The following is a 20,605-nucleotide window of genomic DNA, read 5'->3' as shown; positions in this document are numbered from 1 at the left end:
CAGAGTGTCTGACGACAAGAAATGAGGGAGGGGTCTGAAACTCTGCGGCCCTTTGTCTGGCATGCCCAAGTGGGAGGCCCCAAGTTTTGGGCTGTCCTTTAGGACAAAGTTTTAATGTAACATGAGTGCTGATTGGTTGGGTTCCATGATAAATGGCCTGAAACTAGAGGCAAGCTGAGGTCAAATCTGCAACTGGAACAGAATAACTGAAGATGAAGACTAGATACGCCTGCAGCCCCTTCCAGTATCTGGTGAAGCCTGGTGAAGTGACCAGTGTCCTGACCCAGTTTTAGAAATCGACTGGGATGCTCCGAAAAGGACAATTTCCTCCCATGGGCATAATCAGTCCCAAGACAACCTGCAATTTGAGCCACCCCACAACGTGTTGCAACCTTCCTGTACTGCAAACAGCCAATACCCTGGGACCTGTGACCATCCTGCAGTGCATAGTCTTCCGGTGAACCAATCTCCCTGAAACTTTGGTGGACTCCTGCTGGACCTCCAGAGGCAAGCTCCCACTCAAAGTCCTCTCACCAGAGTGCAGGACTGAGGCAAATCAATCGGACGAAAACCATTCTTCACTGGTGAATCTTAAAAAAGGGGCCAAAACCACAGAACCGCTTTGGAGCACAAGGAATCCTTTGTTGAAAGTACCCTCTCTCGACTGCTGCTGTGAAATACCACCCAGAGTCCCTCCTTTCATCACCACAACCAAGGAACAGGAGACCAGGTCTACAGACGTTACCGTGTGAAGGTATCCAGCTTCATCGTCATCACTCTTCAGGTACTGTGGTACCCAAGGTAATACTTACCTAGAGTCATTCTGTTGCTCCGGTGTGGCCGAGGCGGGTGGGATAATTGATGTAGTTGGGAGTTCACCCATGTCTAACACTGGAACGCATGCTGGGAGCCGCCCCTGAACCCTGTTACCAACAAGAACGTTTACTTTCCTGCTACAGAGGATTTCCACAGGAACTCTCAATTTTACACAAGTTGTGCTTACCTTTTTGACCTCCAATCTGACCTTGAAAGAGACTCGGAACTAGATCGGGAAGGACTCAAGAAGCCTTCGCTCTGTGGAAAGATTGCTACTAACTTATCTTGTGTTGGTGTGGTTTCTATCATGAGGATATGAAATCAAGTAGCTACTTACCTTTGCATGGTTTCTCCTATTGTAACTACAAGCTCTGAAAAGTGTTTACCTGCTCGTGCTGGTCTTGTACCTTGGAAACTGAATAACTCACAGGTACTCACCTTAGCATTACATAAGGTAATTCTGAAAAGTAATAGGTTCTTACTTTAGAATTGGGTCTACAATTCTAGAAAGTATTACAAAGTTCTCACTCACCTTTGAATTGCTTACTGCGTTTAATACAAAGTGCTTTTCACTTGCTTATCTGGCATATTGCCATTCTATAAGTCTTTCACACTGTGGCTTACTTACCAGAAGTATTACATTGGTTTTATTGTGTTTGCTTATTGTGATAGTACTTAGTTATCAGAAAATGAAAAGCAGTAAAAAGCCATGTGCAGGACAAAAAGCATGAAAATGCCATCAGTCTAGAGTTTGGGACAGGAGGGAGCTAGAGGACACCAAGGGAAACTTGGGAGTTGGGCGGGGGGTTAGGTGGACCTAGGGACTGAGTTTGCAACTTCTTTAACCTCAGCTATAACCGTAAACAGCCGGCATCTCAAAGCATACTGTCACAAAAACATTGTGTGTTGTGGGGGCAATGGGAGAGCGCAATGGAGGAGGCCATCTGGAAAAGGGGGGAGCTGGCACAGATGATGGGGGCACTTGCTGAGGGCACGGGGGCAAGAAACATTTGTTTTCAGGCTGTTTTTCTGATATTCTTGGCTATAAAAACTACAGATAACCGCAGCCATCTGCAGTACATACATAAAATGACTACAGATAGCCGTGGGCATCTGTAGTTCTGTACCCGCGGCTATAGAAACAAAAGTGTTTCACAGCTACAGTGACGTCAGGGTAAACCACCTCCAGGTCTCCCTCCATGCAGGAACTAGGACTGACCCTTCTTAGCTTTAAAGCTAAGTAGCTGCCGGCAACCTCAGGCCATGTTGCTGAATAAAAATGAAAAGCACAAGTTAGGCTACTTAGAGCAACATGGCCTGAGGGAGCTGGTCCCTTCCTCGCTTTGAAGCTAAGCAGGGTCGGTCCCAGTTACTGCATAGATGGGACAGTCCACAGTCCCGGATGCAGTGATTTCTGGGTTTAAAATATCTCAGAACACCAAGAAAACATGCCAACTGCATTATTCTTTTTCTTTTTAACCGTGTTACTGTCAGTCCTTCAAAGTACTGCACTCCGAGTCCATTTTTTTTTTCCTTTCGCTGATTGCATTCTGGAATTTGTCTCCCAGTCAAGATGGAGGGGAATAATGCTACAACTGTACACTTTGTGCCTAACATAGTTCTATAAAGGACAGATATTTGAGTGACACTATGGTATGTGTACTTTTCAAGTTAGCTTTATAAGGCAGAGTACTGGTGAAAGCCAAACGTGGCGAGGTTGGGGGCAGTGGGGGGTGAAATTATGTGATAAGAGATTTTACTATCCTGGACACTAGCACAGTTATTCTCCCCAGAGTGTGGCTGTTTTTCAAGGCACAAGTAAAGGCCACATAGGTGGACAAAGTAACTTTTTCTAGAGGGCGGATGCAACCTGTTTATTTTTTTATTTCTTTTTTTTTTTTAAGGTTGGCAAGCTCGATCAAGTATTTGGCTTCCATGATTTTACTCAGGTTGCCATGTTCCCAGTGCAGACGCTTACCCATAAGACCACAAGCTTTTGTTTCGTATTGGGATTTTGTTTTCCAGGGAACATTTGACAACTGCACGGTTTAAAAGGTGAGCACCTTTTACACATTGCCAGCATATTTATTGGAATATTTCCTCTTAGGTTATTTTTCTGGAGTTCATAGTCCAATGCTATTTTATCTTGTACACTTTCTAGTAAGGACAATTGAACTACATTTGTATATTTCACTTTAAGATATATGTTCACTTACTGTGTGTATATTCATGTGTGCCAGATTTTGATTTTCGCTATGGTGGTAAAAGTACCTGAGCATTAGTTATTCTTAAAGCCAGTAATTTATTTCCCCTTTTCTGTGTTGCTTAAATGAGGTTAGTTGTTATTATTATTTGGGCTCATGCAATGCATCACAACAGTCACCAAGAGACCAACCATAATACAAGGGTTGTAGCAAGCTGCTTAACCCAAGTGTGTGATCCATGGCAAATAACGTTATCTCACTTCACATTGACTAAAAACATTAGGAGTCCTCAAAGCCTGCAACCTTTTATATATACCAATACTACGGTCAAAACAGGCCAAAATCAATTTGTGACAGATGAACATCTTTGAGCAAATGTAGAGTGGCCTTGCCCACCAGTCATGGCCAAAGGCGATGACTAGTAGTTTGGTAGTGTTCTAAAAAGGACAGTGGCACGGCAGAAGGAAATGAAAAAAAACTAGCTGTCAGGAAATTAAGGTGAGAACTTAACGCAACAAAACCCCTGAAATTCAGCTAAAGCCACCTTAACGCATCCTCTGTTGCACAGCCTATGCCCATAATGGTAACACCACTAGTGTCATCGCTAATAGCATCATATATGGCATCAATGATAATTTAACTAATGGCATCAGACACATGATCACTCTAGGTATTTGCCCATATTTAGACCACCCTTAGTTTCTACATATGTTTTTAGAATAGTTCCGAACAATGAGTGCATGGTTTAAAACGGTAAACAGCTACACATGCATAATAGCACTACTTGTGAAGCTTTCTTTTGTAGTACTTTGGTGAAAGATGATATCTGAATTATAAATAGTTCAAGACTTAGAATGTTCCTGTTTGTGCCACATATATCTAAGACATGTTCAGTATATTATCTGTATATAAAATAACTAGAATACAACATATGTTGAACCCAAATTATTTACTATGTGTTAAAATAAACATATGCAAATACTCAATTGTTTTATTGTAAGACAAATGTGTACAGGCATTATTTTCTAAATTACCTAAGTGCCTTAAAGCAAGGAATAACTTAATCTATCCTAGTACTTAGATTTCCATGGGTATTGAACAAAAAAGTGATTACTGCAAATGTATGTATAGAAAAGAAATTAAATTCATGATTTGCTTGAAAACATGTACATAGATGTATATTCCTTTCTGTGTGTCTTTTGTAAGCAATTAATGTTAAAATTGAAATAAACCACATACTGTACAAAGTAAAAGTAATTTTTAAATCGTATCCAATTTTGTAATCCAATGTCTTCTGTGTATGTCAGATGTCATTAGTGATGTCACCAGTGAGGTCATCATTGTGGTCAGAGGCACAAAGAAGGTGGGTTAAGCTGAATCGGGATTTTGTTGCGTTGAAATATTAACTTCTCGGCAACTAAAGTTTCTGTTCCTTGAAAATATATATCTTACAGTATAATAAAATGCCATATGTATGTTTGATGCAGCCATGTGCAGTAGAGACTGCCCGCTGCTTGTTTGTCACTGCTAGAGTGAGCTGCTGTCTTCGAAAATAACCTGTTGGCTTAGGAAATCTATAAGGCCAGATGTAGATTTGTCCGGTATTAACGCTCTGAGACTTTCTCTCTCCTCACGCATTTTGGCCAATGTAACTAGGCTTTCACACTAAATATATAAGTGTTTCATTGGATTATATGTATGCTACAAGTTGTGTTCCTTCCTACAGCCCTCTCTCCCCTAAGATAAAACTGGCTGCTCTGCTGCACTATCATTGCCTTTAGTGGTACAGATGTATACTAGAAGTTGGAAGCTAGTGTGAAAAGTTTATACTACTAACTTCAGGCTCCAATCCCTTCATTCCTGCACATTTCACCAATTCCTACATGCCGAAAAATGCTACTGCCACTGCCCCAGCCTCAACCTTTAACATGCACATATATTTTGGGCTAGACCTCAGTGTCACTCTAGGTTATTCCCTTCCGAAACTGGTAGGGCTAGGTGAAAAAACAGCCGCATGAGATGCCGTGAGTTAGAAGATTTTATTTGTGCTGTATTCCCTCCATATACATCAATGGGACACCCCACGTTTTGCAATGGTCTTTAACCTGTTCCTACTTGGAGGCAAGTGAAGCCTTGCTCATCTGTTTTGGGGGCATTGATCAGTCCCTATGACTATCAGTGCAGGAAAACTGTTCAATATTATAACATTGTTAATGTTTCCCCTGCGCGCACACATGCACACAAGTGTGGTAGGAACACTGTCCCTGTAGCGTTGCTATTTGTAACTTGATTACTAAGTTTCCAGGATGGGATGGTCATAGTGGATACTTTCAATCCTTTGTAAAAATTATTTTGTGCACTTATGAATGTTACTGCCAAATAGGAGTACTATATACTCTAAAATGGCTGTGCCACTAGAATTTTGCTTGTGCTTGACAACCTTATGTTTTGCCCTTCTTCCGGCCCACTCAGGTTTGCCAAATATATTAAGTCCTTTGCCCAGGAAAGCTGAAACTTTCCTTAACAAAGCACCGGTTTGTGTGGCTGGATGTGGAGGGTGGGCGGGGGGGAATCCATCTCGAATCCTATGTGAAAAGGAGGATGTCTGCAACTAGAGGAGATTGTAAGGGTCTTGGCTCCAGCAACTAAGAGGAATATTCAGCTGAAGACCGGAAGTAGTAATTGGAAGTCAGCTGGCATTTTTTTTCTTCAACCTTCCCGGCGAAGCTCTGCTGTTTGCAGCTCTCTGGAAGATCTTAATCCATGCCTCAACCCTTGGGACAATGACAACCAATTTCAGGCCCCAATGCCTTCATTACCCTACCTTAAGGTTTAGCGGGTGTAAAGTCCTTAACCTACCCGAATGAGCGGTGGGGTTCTGGTCAAGGATCCTCCCCCGAGCTCCCCCTAAGGTGGTTGCATTGCGAGGGGATCTGCTAAGAACATTTCTTCATTTGTTTTCTAACTTTACAAACTGCATGCTTGCAGTCTCAACTCTTGCTCAGATGCTTAAAAAGATTCCTAGCCTTCAGACTAGAACTGCATTGGGACCTGTGGCTGTAGGGCACTAGGCCTCCCCCGTTTCAAACTAGGGAAGGACTTTATAAATAAAGGCACTACACCTTAAAACTTTGTATAGGGTTTCTAACACCTTTATTTTCAGCATATTAGTCGTTTAACTGATGGTTACTTACAGGTTCTTTTTGTCCACTCTTTGGTAAAGTTCTTAGCAGAGCACACTAAAGTGAATGTTTGAGTGTGCTACTACGGTGTGGTTTTGTATTGCAAAGAGTTTGTCCCAAGTCCTAAATAAATAACTTTATACATTTTGCATAACTTGAATTATTATGAGAGCTCTATGTGCATTCATGAACCTGTCACCACTCACTTCACAAGTCTAAGCCTTGCAGCTCAGTTACACTACCCAGATAGTGGCTAGACAGTAGCTATACCGGTTCTCCAGAACAGGGTGGCCTCTCAGAATCGATCCATATGGCAGATTCTGAAAAGCCACGTCGCCAACTTGCGAGCTGGCACGAATAGTGATGTCCTGACGATTCATCTTCCTTATCCGCCATTAGAAAGCACAACAATAACCGTCACCATTATGCTACCAAACCTTGCGTGCAGGTGACCTTTTCAACCAGATCAAATGATATACCATCTAAATATTAAGATTGTAAACACTTTAAGCTGTAATCAATATCACAGACCGATTTTGATCACGTGGCTCATGCAACTTGCTGCCCACTTCAATTGTGGTGTACAGCGCCCTGCTGCCTTTAGGATTGGACTGTAAATGATACCAACAGCTGTGAATTGTGATATTGCTATTTTTTTTATCACATGTGAGGCAGAGTCAGCACTGCAAGGTTTTCCACCTATGCCCTGGCAGGTGCATTATACAGATCTCATAAGCAATATGGCAGGGGGAGGGGAGGTGCAGTGTGGGCAAATACGTTTTGAAACTTTCCCTCCATAGTTTCCTATGCAACCCCATTCTTTTTGCTCTGTTTTTATCCTGGTCTGACTTGACTTAAGGGGAAGCAAAGCCTTCAGCTTCACTTTTCTTGCTTTTTGTTGATTTGTTTTGGGGAAACTGATCAGTCATTCAGGCTGTCAGTACTGGGAAACGGTTTCTCTTTTGAATGCTTGTATTTTTATATTGCACACAGCATCTTACATTGTAGTGCAATGGGGATAATTTTCTATCACCTTATATTTTTACACATAGTACTTTTGGTTACTTTTAGATGTTCCTAAAGACAAGCTGGTGGTAGCAGTTACATTTTTGCATTATTTTTAGTGTGCACATTCACGTTTACCACATACGGCTACAGAACGTTGTTAGTGGCCTCAAAAAAGGCCATGCCAAGAGACTTTCGCTTGTTCTTTGGCCATATTGTAGTTTGCCTTTCTGCCTTCTCAGGTGAGGACAATCCTTAGGTCATGCACTTGCTCAGAGAACAAGGTGCTTTCATAGGCTAGTGAGCCTTTATGGGGGGCCTAGGAAGGGGGCCAGGACTGTCTAGTCCCAGTCCACATCACAGATTCCAGAAAGTCTGCTACTGGGGCGGATGCAGATCCAGTAGTCCCTAATTGGACAACTACTGAATGTCTGAATGGTGCAGATGCTTACCATCGGTGGGATTGGACTTGCTTCCGGGTCAGATTTTAGATAAGATGATGCCTCCTGCAGTCATTCTTCAGATCTATGTTGAAGTCAAGAATCCTTCAAAGAAGCAGTCTGTTGATTACCACAGGACGACTTCTGCAGTGGCCCAACATCCTCTACAGTGACTGGCTCAGTGAAGCTCTGCTCTTCGGCCTGATCTCCGAAGAGTTCATCAGTGCTTCAGCCCTTGGACACGTGGGACCAACTGGTCTCAAAGCAATCTCAAGGATCCAGTCCCTCTGAGCCTTCAGAAGTGTCAATGGACTGCTTGGTGGGCTGACACGCCAGTACAAACGCAGTTATGCGTTCAAATCTGGAACTTCAGTGGTCCCCAGCTTGTGCCATAAGCCACCTACTCCAAGGGAACCGGTCCTGGAGCAGCTTCTGTGACCGCAACTGGAAAGACGCCGGTCATTGACTGCAAATTGATAGTTGCTGGAACGACCTTCCCTGTCAAGTGTCCTGAAGAGGTCAGCATCATTGGAATCGGTTTCATCGACAGGAAACGCATCTTGCAGTTGCACTTGACCAGAAGAATCCTCGAACCTGCAACCCCCGGGCACCTCTCACTGGAACCAAAGGATAGAGAATGAAGCCCCAGCAACATCATGACATCTGGGAAAAGTGGAGTCTGAAGGCGAGGGTGAGGGTGCGGGCAGAAGCTAAGACTACCTGTACCCTCTCCACTTCCCTTGTCCTCTATAGGGTAACATTGGGAACAAGTCCCTTTGTCTGCCATCTCCCTTCCACTGACCTTTGTTGTCGAACCTGGGTTGGGTACCCCGACCCTGGGTTAGCCTTGGGTCTGTAAAAAGGGAGAGATGTTACCAGTCGTCTGGTAAATTGATGTTGAACCTTTAAATAGTTTGGGCCTCATCACAAGTTGGACAGTACTGCAACTCGGTCCAGAACAATTTGTGCCGGATCACGAGTTGCAGGGGTGTGGAGTATATTTTCTGCCTACCAGTTAAGTCAATTTTTCGAGCACTATCTGAGGGCTGGGGGTTTATGCACCGTCCCCAGGAACTATTCTGCATAGTCAAAAAAGGGGGGGGGGGACCAGGTGTGGTGAAATGTCCCCATGTTTATGCAGCCCGATGTGATTTTTTCCACCACAGCTGTATCCCAGCACTTTGCCCACCACATTGCAATTGCTGGACTTTGGGGATTTCCAATGGCGGGCAATGGCGATCTTTGCCGCCGTGAGGAGGTGGGTAATTAGCTCAGACATGTGTCCAGTTAGCGGGAGCGCCCCCTCTCCGGTGTCAATAGGACAATGCCTCGGTCCCAGTGGATCGTGAGGCCCGTGATTTGTCTGGTGAACTCCAATACTTCCAGCCAAAATCTGTCCGATTTAGAGCATGATCACCATAAGTGGAAAAGCGAGCATACGGTTCCACAACCTCTCCAGCAGGAAAGCGATATTGCTGGGTTGCCTCGGTTCAGGATTTCTAGGGTAAAGTGCCATCTATAACATACTTTTATGGAGCCCGCCCTGTTTGTGATGCATTTAGAACTTGTGTGTACGGGCCCATACCTGGCTCCACTCCTCCCACAGTGCTCTGCCCAATTCCCTCTCCCATTTGAGCCTGTATTTCTCATTCCTAGCGGAGTCCACTGTATCTAAGCGTGGAGAGCTTCCCCTTGGGGACAGGGGTGGTTAGGGTGCGTTCTTAAGCGTAGAGTTCCCTGCCTCCTTTCAGTTTATGCTGCGACATCCAGTGTCTACGTTCAGTGCATCTGAATCTCCTTGCATTCTTTCGAAAGAGAGGGGTACCCCATTATTGAAGAAATCCGCTATTCGGTTGAGGCCGCCAGTTTTCCACTCCCGGAAGCCCTTCGCCTTCAGCCCAGGTGTGAACTCTAGATTGCCCCATATTGGAGAGAGGGCTCCTAAGGAACCCGTGATCCCCCCCCCCAGCAGCTAACTGCCTTCTGCCAGCCCTGGATCGTGTTCGTAGTGGCGGTTAGAGGTCCCCCATCGGACGAATGTCCAACCTTCTCAAGATGAGGACGCGCAGATGGTGGATAGGGCTTCGTGCCTACTCTATTCGCTTCCAGCACGGTGGATTCACTGTTTCCTGCCATGTAAAACCGTGAGACAGCTGGTCTGCCAGGCAGTATCTAGTAATGTCTGTGATCCCTAGTCCCCCTTTGGCAGTTCGAGCAAGACTCTTTTGGCCGCTCTTGACTTTTTCCCTACCCAGATATATTTTAGCATCTTTCTTTGCAAGGCTTGGAGTTCCTTTGTGGGGACTGGTACAGGTAGCGAGAGACCGGTATAGGAGCCTGGGGACTAATTTCATTTTAAGGGCAGCGATCCACCAAACCCAGGAAACCTCTTGTTTGTGCCAGCGCTTGAGGTCTGACTTTAGCTCCCTGAACAGATTTGTGAAGTTGACTTGGAATACCTTGTCAATTCTATTCAGGATTTACATGCCCAGGTATGAAATATGTCCCCCCCCCCACTCATGGAATTGGTCCGCTGCTTGCAAGTGTTTACCTTTGTCTGCGCAAGATGTTTACCACTAGGGCACTGGATTTTGAAAAGTTTACCTTAAAGCCTGCGGCCTCACCAAACCGATGTATATCGCGCCACAATTCACCTGGGGAGTTTGTGATGGAGCAGCACGTCGTCTGCATACAAAGATATTTTATAATCCACATCCCCTGAAGTTGAGTTAGAACGGATTCTAGCGGCAAATGGCTCCATTGAAAGGATGAAAATGAGTGGGGATAAGGCGCATCCTTAGTGTGGTGCCACAAGTGATCAGTAGCTTCTGTGAGCGGGGACCTTTCACCCTTAGGGTCATGCTCAGGGAGTGGTAGTTAGCCAAGACCCATTTTGTGAATTTAGGGCCAAAGCATGTCGGGGTTACCCACGTAGCCCTAGTCGAGTAGATCAAATGCTTAATGTGCTTCCAGCGATATAACAGACAATTCCGTTCCATCTCTACTGGCGCATTCAATTAGATTAAGGATACGTCTGATATTGCCATGTGTAGTCCGTCCAGGGATAAACCCAGTTTGGGCTGGGTGAATCAGCTTAGGTAAGATTTTCGTGAGCCGGGTTGCTCAAGATCTTTGCGTTGTTATTCATTAACATGATTCTATATGAGCTACAGAGCTCCGGGTCCTTAACCGGTTTTGGGATCATCACTGTTGGAGAATCCTCAATAGTCAGTGTTATGCCGCCTGATTCCAGGGAAGGTGGTAAATGGGGTAACCAGGTGTTGGGCGAGAGCATGGGAGTATATTTTATAGATCGTGTAGTGAACCCAGCCGGACCCAGGGCTGCGATTTTTAAAGAGGCTACTGCCTACGTTATTTCCTCAAGTGAGATTGGGGCCTGAAGGGGATCAGTTAAATCCTAAGTATATGTTCCCGTTTGTCTAGTGCACACCTTTTTGGTATATAACTTTAGATAAATTGCATATAATTAGTGGGGTGCCGGGGAGAAAAACAACCTTGACACTGGGTTATATTAACAAATGTAAACCACACGTCATATAATTATTAACCATGTCCACACGCCTGTGGATCTCTCCCGTCCCCTGCACACCCTTGGGTTATTGCATACGCAAACAATACATAGATTAGTGTAATATTTTTTCAAAATAAGAAGAAAGAAGAAATCTCTTGGGATTCTGATTTTCCTAAAAACTGGTTTAGGTTTTTACTTTGGTTGTGCAAATAATTTGTCATACATGAAATTTTAGGTACAGTATTCTTAGGTAGTACAGGAAATTGTTAATTCATAGAAAAGCATACAAGTTAGTAAGAGCAAACAAACTCAATTCACATATCCCAAAAGTTCTTTCTTGGTGAATAAATATACTCAACAAATTCTTCACATATGTTGAAAAGTTTGCAAATCATATGTATATATTTGAAAAATGTTAAATGTATAACACTACTTGTTTCGGGGTTAGGTATTCCCCCTACTTCAGGAGTTGTTCACCTTCTTTGATTACTTCTTTGATTACTTGGTAGATCTATAACGTATAATTTATAATAATATTTTAGTTCTCAGACTGTTTGGATCATTATTCTCTCATGCCAATTAAAAAAAAAAAAAAAAAAAAAAAAAAAAAAAAAAAAAAAAAATCACCTGTATGTCCCGTTCCTCAATGTGTGATTTCCAATTTGAATCAACTTATGTTGCTTATACCAACTGGTAACTCAATTGGGGGCTGTCAGGTAGCCTTCAAATCAATGAGATAAGCCTATTGTAAAAAAGCGGCATATAAAAGAATGAAAAAGTTGAGAGGATCTGGTCCTTATATATATCAAAAAGAAGGTCATAGTTTAAAAGTGGAGTGAAGTAGTCCAAAGTATAGCAGTGCGTTTAAGTTCTCACAGGGTAAGTTGCTAATCCGTTAGTATTTATTTCGGTCAATCAGATCATCACAGGTTTAAGGCTAAATAGCCTGCGGTTGCTAAAAGCCCTTAGGTCATATCCTATGGAGGAAAATATATAAAGATATATGGAATTTAAAATGCTGATTAAAGCAAAAATGATGTTTGATGGCTGTAAGTAAATTCGTAGAGGATGCTTACCACCATTCAAATGATGTAGCTTTAAGATACTGCAAGAACACTGCTGGCTTCAGCTTGTTAGAAAATCAGTTGCAACTTGTAGTTTAAGGGAACAGGTCTCAAATGTATCAGGTTCATCATAAAATGTTGTTTTATATCCAAAAATCAATACATCAGTGAAACTCTGATTGGATTAAGTCCAGAGAGTTCCTATCGTTCCCGCTTACCTTTAACAATACAGAGGCATATACTTCAATGTGTCCTGAAAAAAAGTTGTGGTGGCCATTGTAAGAAAATGGCCGTTGTGTATATGGTGATGTCATCAAGCACTTGTGTGGTGACGTCACGTAGTGTGCTTATGTGCTACATTCCATTATTAAGAGCCGAGTCAAAGTTTACTTGGGTAATTTAAATGAACGCAAGCTGGGCTTGTAATATAACAACATATGTGATGGCTTCAGAGAATGTGTGCACATTCTGTTGCTTTATTCAAATAGATGCCAAAATCTGTAAAGGTCATTATACAGTAGGCATGTGTGGGTTTAGCAATTTGGCAAGAGCATGACTTGTGGTTGTCAGAGTCCTGTAATTATACTCGAAGTTTAACGAGAATCTACAATCGGAGTGTAAAGCTCTCTATAGTCTCTGTAGTCTCTACGGGGTGTGAAATTGTGTGGAGCCTATAATACTAGTTGCTTAAGTCATGGGATCCTGGTGCCTGTTACTAGCTTTATTCAGACATCACTACTACTGTAACGAAATAGGACGTGGGGTTAGTTTAATAATGTCGTTGAAGAAAAAACGTTAGAAAATATTTCCATCTGTCTAGAGTGTAATATTATTCTGGGGATCATCCACGTGGTTATTCTGTTTTGGTCATGCTCACAATTTTGTACATTATTCATTTGTCAGTTCAATGTTAGTAGCTGTATGCTGACTAGATAGCAATGGTATTGGATTTCTCACAAGTCTATGTAGTTTAGTATTCCCAATTGTTAGTTATATTAACACCCTACTAGTGACCTGTGTCATTCTGTTCATGGAGAGGAGCTCACAAAAAAAAAAAAAACCTCGAACTGTACTCTTCGTTCATTCCATTGGGAGTCATACTCTAGTTTTTCTATCCAATGGATCTCTCATTGGTTCATCAGACTGGCTTGGTTCCCACCCCTTCGGGATTTTTTCACCACCTCAAGTTTTATTACCTTCAGTTGTGCAATACTATGTTTGTTTTGGGCAAAATGTCGTATATTGCTTGTCCTAATGTTTGCTTTTGTGCTCATTCCAGCGTTCTTTAGCCTTCCTCTTAGTTTGTCCAACATAAGATGCCACAAGGGCAACTCAGTCCGTAAATGATTTAATTTGTATCACATGTTGCATAATCATGTAATGGGATTTTGTTGCCATTATGCGGGTGTTGTACATAGCTCCCTCTCATGATGTTATTACAATTGCAACAATTAAGGCAAGCAAATGTGCCTACTTTTTTCTTCTTTAAAGATTGTTGACTGTCCACTTGGGATCCCTTTGCTTTAACAAGTTGGTCCTTGAAATTACATCCCCTCTTGTACGAGATTATGGGTGGTTTAGGGAACAATCTTTTTAGCTGGGGGTCCAATTCAATGATTCTCCAATTCTTCTTTAACATCCTTGTAATATGATGACTCTGGGCTGAATATTTCAATGCATGAAGGAATGGGATCTCTCGAGTCTTCTTTTTTGTATCCAAGAAATTCTCTCTCTAATGGTTATTTTCCCTTTTGCATTCTTTATGATTGCCTCTGGATAGCCTCTAGTTTTGTATTTCTCGGCCATCAGTTTATTCTCATTTTCCAATGTGTCTGTTGATATGATCCTTTTAGGCGTAGAAATTGGATGTATGGTACATTTTTCTTGGTGTTCAGTATGGTACCTTAAGTAGTGGAGCAAGTTATTCACGTCGGTTGGTTTATGATAAATGTTGGTGATAATCCCATGTGGTCCAATTTCTAATTCTACATTGAGGAAGTGCAATTTGGGGTTTCCCAAGTCCATCGTAAATTTTATCCTTTCATGTGCCGAGGTAATGTAGATAAGGAAATCTTCCAACTCTTTGTGGCTGCCTCTCCATATGATAAAAACGTCATCAATAAACCTTTTCCATGTAATTAGGTGTTTCTTCCGTCTTGTTTCAGTCAGTATGTGGTTACCTTCTATGTGGAACATGAAAAGTTTGGCATAGGCCGGCGCCATGGAAGACCCCATTGACGTCCATGCTGCTTCAAGAAAGAAAATGGTGTTTTGTACCTAAAGTAGTTGTTGACTAGTATAATTTTACTCAACTCCAAAATAAAGATTTTGTTGGCCTCACAGTCATTTCGAAGTAGCGTCCATTCCAAGGCTTCAAGTCCATCCTGGTGGGGTATGGATGTATACAAACTTTGTACATCAAATGAGACTAGCAAGTCCTCCTCTCTAATCATGGTTAATGTATTTAGATGATTTAAAAAGTCAGTTGTGTCTTTCAGATAGGTCGATGTAGCTTGTACTATTGGTTGTAATGCCTTGTCGACGTAGATAGCCAATGGATTAAAGATACTCTTGTTCCCTCCTACATTAAGGTGGTGTCCTTAAGTGTTTATGAATTTTAGGTAAACCATAAAAATGGGTGTTATGGGGTAATCATTTGTTAAATATTGTTTGGTTGTATTGGAAATCCATCCTTGTTCTGTTGCTTTTGTGAGAGTAGCCTCTATGATCTCAGTGATCTGTTGTACTGGATCTTAGTCCACCTTAATGTAGGTATGTTCATCTGTCAATAATTTGTCCATTTTCTCTTCATAATATGTGGTATCCATCATCACTATGGCACCTCCCTTATCTGCTGGTTTCAGGGTCACACTCCTATCCTCCGACAGGTCTTTAATTATTTCATTGTCTCCTCCTGGTGTTGTAGTTTTTAGCTCTGGAGAAAATAACTCTTCAAATCCTTAGTCATTTGTTCTTCAAATATTTTGATGGCTAGGTTATCGATTTGTGGATCAAAATGACTTTATGGTTTAATTTCCAGGTATTCGTGTTCTTCACGTTGTGTCTCGGATTCAATTTGTGTGTCGAAGAAGACTTTTAGTCTCATTTTTCGCGCTAATCTATGTAGATTAACTTTTTCTTCCGAGTCGGTATGAAGGAAAGTCCCAGGTTCAAATTGTCTATCTGGCCTTTGGATAAGTGTTTAGAGGAAATGTTCACCACTAATTGTTTTATTACCTCTTCTCGCTGTCTTTTTTCTAAAGAAGACGCCGGTTGTGCTTTAGAAGTTCAGGCCTCTTGGGATGTATATAGTGATGTTGGTCTAGGGGGAACACCTGCTGTGATAACTATTTTGCTTGTAGGAGCCTTGCTACTTTGATCACTTGATTCCTGTCCTGTTTTATTTTTGGTTTTGAGGTGGTCTTCAGGTTTGGCTTATTTTGTGAGTAATATTCCTACCACGAATATACTACATCTTGTGAATAATCCAAGGGATCACGTCTAAATTTATGCACTTTACGTTGTTCGATGTCCTTTTTATAATCATCCAGTGCTTTATTCACTTCTTCTATGATGATCGCTAATTCCTCCTTGGTCTTGAATTTAGCCAATTGTTCTGTTAGTTCCTCTATCTCCTTATCAAGTTTGTTGACTGATTTAGCTAGTTCTTCAATAGGCAAAAGAATTAAGTCCAGTACAGATTTTGGCATCTATCTGAATAAAGCAACAGAATGCGCACACACACACTCTATGAAGTCATCACATATTTGTTATATTACAAATCCAGCTTGAGTTAGTTTAAATTACCCAAGTATACTTTGACTTAGCTCTAAACAATGGAACGTAGCGTGCACGCACACTACGTGACATCATCACGAGAGTGATGACATATAAACGGCCATTTTCTTACAATGCCCATCACGACTTTTTCGAGTCACATTGAAGTATATGCCTCCGTATTGTTAAAAGTAAGCGGGAACCATGAGAAACTCTGGACTTAATCCAGTCAAAGTTTCACTGATGTATTGATTTTTGGATATAAAACAACCTTTTATGATGAACCCGATACATTTGGGACCTTGTTCCCTTAAACTACAGGTTCGGACTGATTTTCTAACAAGCTGAAGCCACCAGTGTCCTTACACTATCTTAAAGCTACATAATTTGAATGGTGGGAAGCATCCTCTACGAATTTACTTCCAGCCATCAAACATGTTTGCTTTAATCAGCATTTTAAATGCCATATACCTTTATATATGTTTCTCCACAGGCTAGGACATAAGGGCTTTTTTCAACCACGGGCTATTTATCCTTAAACCTGTTGATCCGATTGACCGATATAAATACTAAATGATTAGCAACCTATCTTGTGAGACCTTAAACACACGGCTATACTCTGGACTACTTTACTCCATGGTAATTACTTTTATAAAACTGACCTTTTTGATATATATATATATATAAAAAGGACCAGAACCGCTCAACTTTTTCATTCCAGTTTTCATACTTTTTTATGCAGATTTTTTACAATCGGCTTACCTCATTGATTTTAGGCTACCCGACAGCCCACAATTGAGTTACCAGTTGGTATAAGCAACATAATAAATTGATTCAAATTGGAAATCACACATTGAGGAATGGGACATACAGGTGATTATTTTTTGAATAATTGGACATGACAGAATAATGATCCAGTCTTTGAGAACTAAAATATTATTAATTATACGTTAAAGCTCAACCAAGTAATCATAGAAGGTGAACAACTCCTGAAGAAGGGGGAATACCTAACCCCGAAACGAGGAGTGTTACATTAACATTTTTCAAATATATACATATGATTTGCAAACTTTTGAACATATGTGAAGAATTTTTTGAGTATATTTGTTCACCAAGAAAGAACTTTTGGGATATGTGAATTGAGTTTGTTTGCTCTAACTTATATGCTTTTCTATGAATGAATTTCCTGCACTGCCTAATACTGTACCTAAAATTTCATATATGAAAAATGATTTGCACAACCAAAGTAAAAAACTAAACCAGTTTTTAGGAAAATCTGCATTTTAAGAGATTATTTCTTCTTATTTTGAAAAAATAAGACACAAATTTATATAATATTTGGGTATGCAATAACCCAAGGGTGTGCAGGGGACGGGAGAGATCCACAAGAGTGTGGACATCTGTCGATCAGTTAAATCCTGCCAGGTTTCTCCCCAAGGGGCCACTGCCAAATATTGCTGTTGCCTGTTGCCTATGATTAGGTCCCCAGTTATTACAGTCTTATGATGTTCAGTCATCGCTGCTAACTTATCCCCTAGAGCACTCCATTTGCTCCCCTTAGCAGGCGAATATTGTTCCGGGAGAGTTTAGCTTATACACTAAGCATAGATTTGCTTTATTGTTATTTGTGTAGTAACACTGTTTCCTGTATACCAGGGCAGACTTGTTGGCTAGGTGCATTTCTAGTTTGGATTTAGCCTTTCTCAGGTCTCCCCATGATTTGTTGGATCGGGTGCCCTTCTGTATTTTTTCCAGCTCAGCTACCCTCTTTTCAGGCTGCAATTAATGCATTCTCCCTAACCTATTGCAAACTGCTGCTTTTGCTATCAATTCCCCATTTCTAACTGCTTACATGGCGTCACAAACCACTGGGAGGGGGTACCCTTCTGAGAGATTTTCATTGAAATAGTTGTGTAAAGTGCTAGCAATGTCCTCCCTAGTTAATGGGTCCTGTAGCAGGGAATCTTGTAGCTTCCATGGTATCGGAGCACGGTGGGAAGGCCAGTCACCCGAACACTAGTGAGCACTGGTGCCTGGTCCGAGATGATCCTATGTAATATATGCACTCGCACCAGCCATGGAAAAAGTGCACTAGACATGAGAATCCAGTTGATTCTGGATAGGCGCTTGTGGACATTGAAGTAAAACATGTAGTCATGTGCCTCATTGTTTAATAACCTCCAGATGTCTACAACCTCTACCTACCTGAAGAACTCAGCAGATCCCCCTGCATTTGCGTAATCCTCGTATGTGGGCTTTCGTGTTTTTTCGTTATCTGGATTCAGGACTAGGTCGAAATCCCCTCCTATAATGAGATGCCCTCGGCGAACACTACTATATCAGAGGTGATGGTGTTCACAAAACTGACTTGTGCACTGTTTGGGCAGTAAATCGAAGCCAATGTGAGGGGCCGCTTCTAAGTGCCCTTTGACCAGGATGTACCTTCCCAAGGGATCCTTCTGCAAGCAGCACTTCCTTGCCAAGTACAATCCCCACCTCTCTAGTTTTCTAAGCCGTGGCAAATAAGCTTTTTGGAAATCTGTTAGATTTCACTTGCTTTTCATCTAAGGCAAGGAGGTAGGTCTCCTGAAGACAGACAATGCCCGCCTCCAGTTTAGCCAATCTGAGGGTTACTGATTTGCGCTTCACAGGGAAATTGCGGCCCTGGACATGCAAGGTCACCCTAATCAGCTCTTTGGTCACAAGCCATAGGCGTGTAATAGTAGGTTAGGTGTATGCCCCATGGACGTTATCCTCCCCTGTGAGCACCAGGTCTGCTGATAAAGGCTTGGTAAATACTGTTCAGCTACTTGCGTTGTTAACTGAGTTCAAGCTCTCTCAAACCCCCTGTTCCCCATTTTATCCCTCCCGTACCAAAAATGTAATAAGAACCTGATCATAGCTTGTGTGAACTGGGGCTAACAGAACCAGCAACCAAACTTACCATGTTAGAAACAGATTCTTTAGTTGGCATCCCTTCATCCCGGACTCCACGTCTCCCTCGCACATCACCAGGAGATTGTGACGGCAAATTTCAAGTAAGGCTTGCACGCGGCCTCATCCTGTGTCTCATTTAGTGCCCGGTTTGCCGCTGTCGGAGAGTTTGATGATGCAGCTCAGACCCACCCCGTAGTGGGAACACATCTGTGCTAACCCCAGGGAAGGATGGTGGATTCAAGACGCAGGATATTTTGTCTCTGCGAGGTAGGCCCTTCAGTTTTCGCCTTCGGTTTACCCTTGGCCAGGGCGCAGTGGGCTTCTCCTTCGAACTCCGGCTCACTGTTGGCTCTTTGTCACTCCCATCACTTGTGGCTGCTGGGTTCAACAGCTTCTCCGTCCTCTTTCATGGTTCGTATTCGCCAATGCCTGGCCTTGGCCATAAAGAGTAGCACGGTGGGGAATTCCCCACCTGCATGCTATATTCCTCTCACTCAGCCAGACGGTTGCTGGTTTTAGGCCTTTTCTTTTCGTTAGTGTGGTGGAGGCAAGGTGTTTGTACAGGGCTACCAACATCCCTGAACTGGAACCGAGGAGTGTATCTGGCCCTTCTCATTAGTCCCTCCTTTATTTTATAGAACTGCACCCTTGCTAGGACATCTGGAGGAGAAGGTAGCGATTGCCTTGCTTGTGTGCGGCGCACTCGGTCGAGCTCCATCGAGACACCGTCAAAAAGACAGCAGTGCTCGAAAGAGGTCCTGAACAAAACCGTGAAGGTCAGACTCAGACTGAAGATGGAATGACCCTTAAGCAGACATTTTTGTGACAGGGTCGGTTTTCGGCATCCTCTTGCTTTATTTCTAGTGCCTCGCATCTGGCTTCAAGTGCTGCAATCTTATCAGCGCCTTCACCGTTCTCATAACTGTTCACACAGTGCTGATTCCACCTTCGCCGTACTGACCTCCTATCGAGTCCTGTGATCTTATTCACGAGCTTATCCATGCCTTATTCTCTAGTCATCGCTACTAAGAGGTCCTGCAAGTCGGATTTGGTAACGGATTGCATTTGTTGCTGAAGGGGTGTTGCTACTGCCCCTGCATGCATCACAGCCTCCACTCGCTCCCCCTTCTTGGCCTTCTCCGCAGCATCCGCCGTCAGTAGAGTGGAGATGTCAGCATGTTTGGAGGCCTTACTATGTCGCTTTATGTTGGGGGGCGGGGGAGGGGAGTTATTCCCTGCCGAGTAGCCAGTCCAAGTGGTTATGGTTGACCCCCCCGAACTCCCCCAGGATCCACCTCCCTGCACATATGTGATTGGGTTTCACAAGATCCTAATTGGCCGAGTTGTCCAGGGAGAGCGTTGCTGAAGGTTCAACGTGGCGGCGCGAGAGTATGGGTATTTACTCCACTACTGGTTAGGGAGAATTTTCATTTTAGTGCTAAATTCCTCCCACCTTAGAGAACCCCCAGCTCTTTTACTGGACTTTAGGACTTTTTTAATTTTAACCCTGGAGTGAGTGCACTTTCTCACTCATGTGTTTTGACCCGATTTGGATTATAGATTGCCTTTGTTTTTGGAGTCTGACAAACTCCATAAGCATCTACTTTTTGTATGGTAACACACACAGAACCTTCAGTGCAGTGTCACA

The 20,605-nt window shown here is 42.6% G+C and overlaps 1 protein-coding gene across 1 annotated transcript in view; it reads right to left on the bottom strand.

Moving 5' to 3' along the window:
- PDIA4 (protein disulfide isomerase family A member 4) overlaps positions 1–20,605 on the bottom strand; it is a 160,956-nt gene that overhangs the window by 66,843 nt on the left and 73,508 nt on the right. The gene's annotated exons all lie outside the window — the stretch shown is intronic.

The sequence above is a fragment of the Ambystoma mexicanum genome, chromosome 5p (genome assembly GCF_040938575.1).
Source record: "Ambystoma mexicanum isolate Mex_15411 chromosome 5p, UKY_AmexF1_1, whole genome shotgun sequence".
NCBI lineage: Eukaryota > Metazoa > Chordata > Amphibia > Caudata > Ambystomatidae > Ambystoma > Ambystoma mexicanum.
The sequence above is the reverse complement of the archived record's forward strand: the minus strand, read 5'-3'. Positions and strand labels throughout refer to the sequence as shown.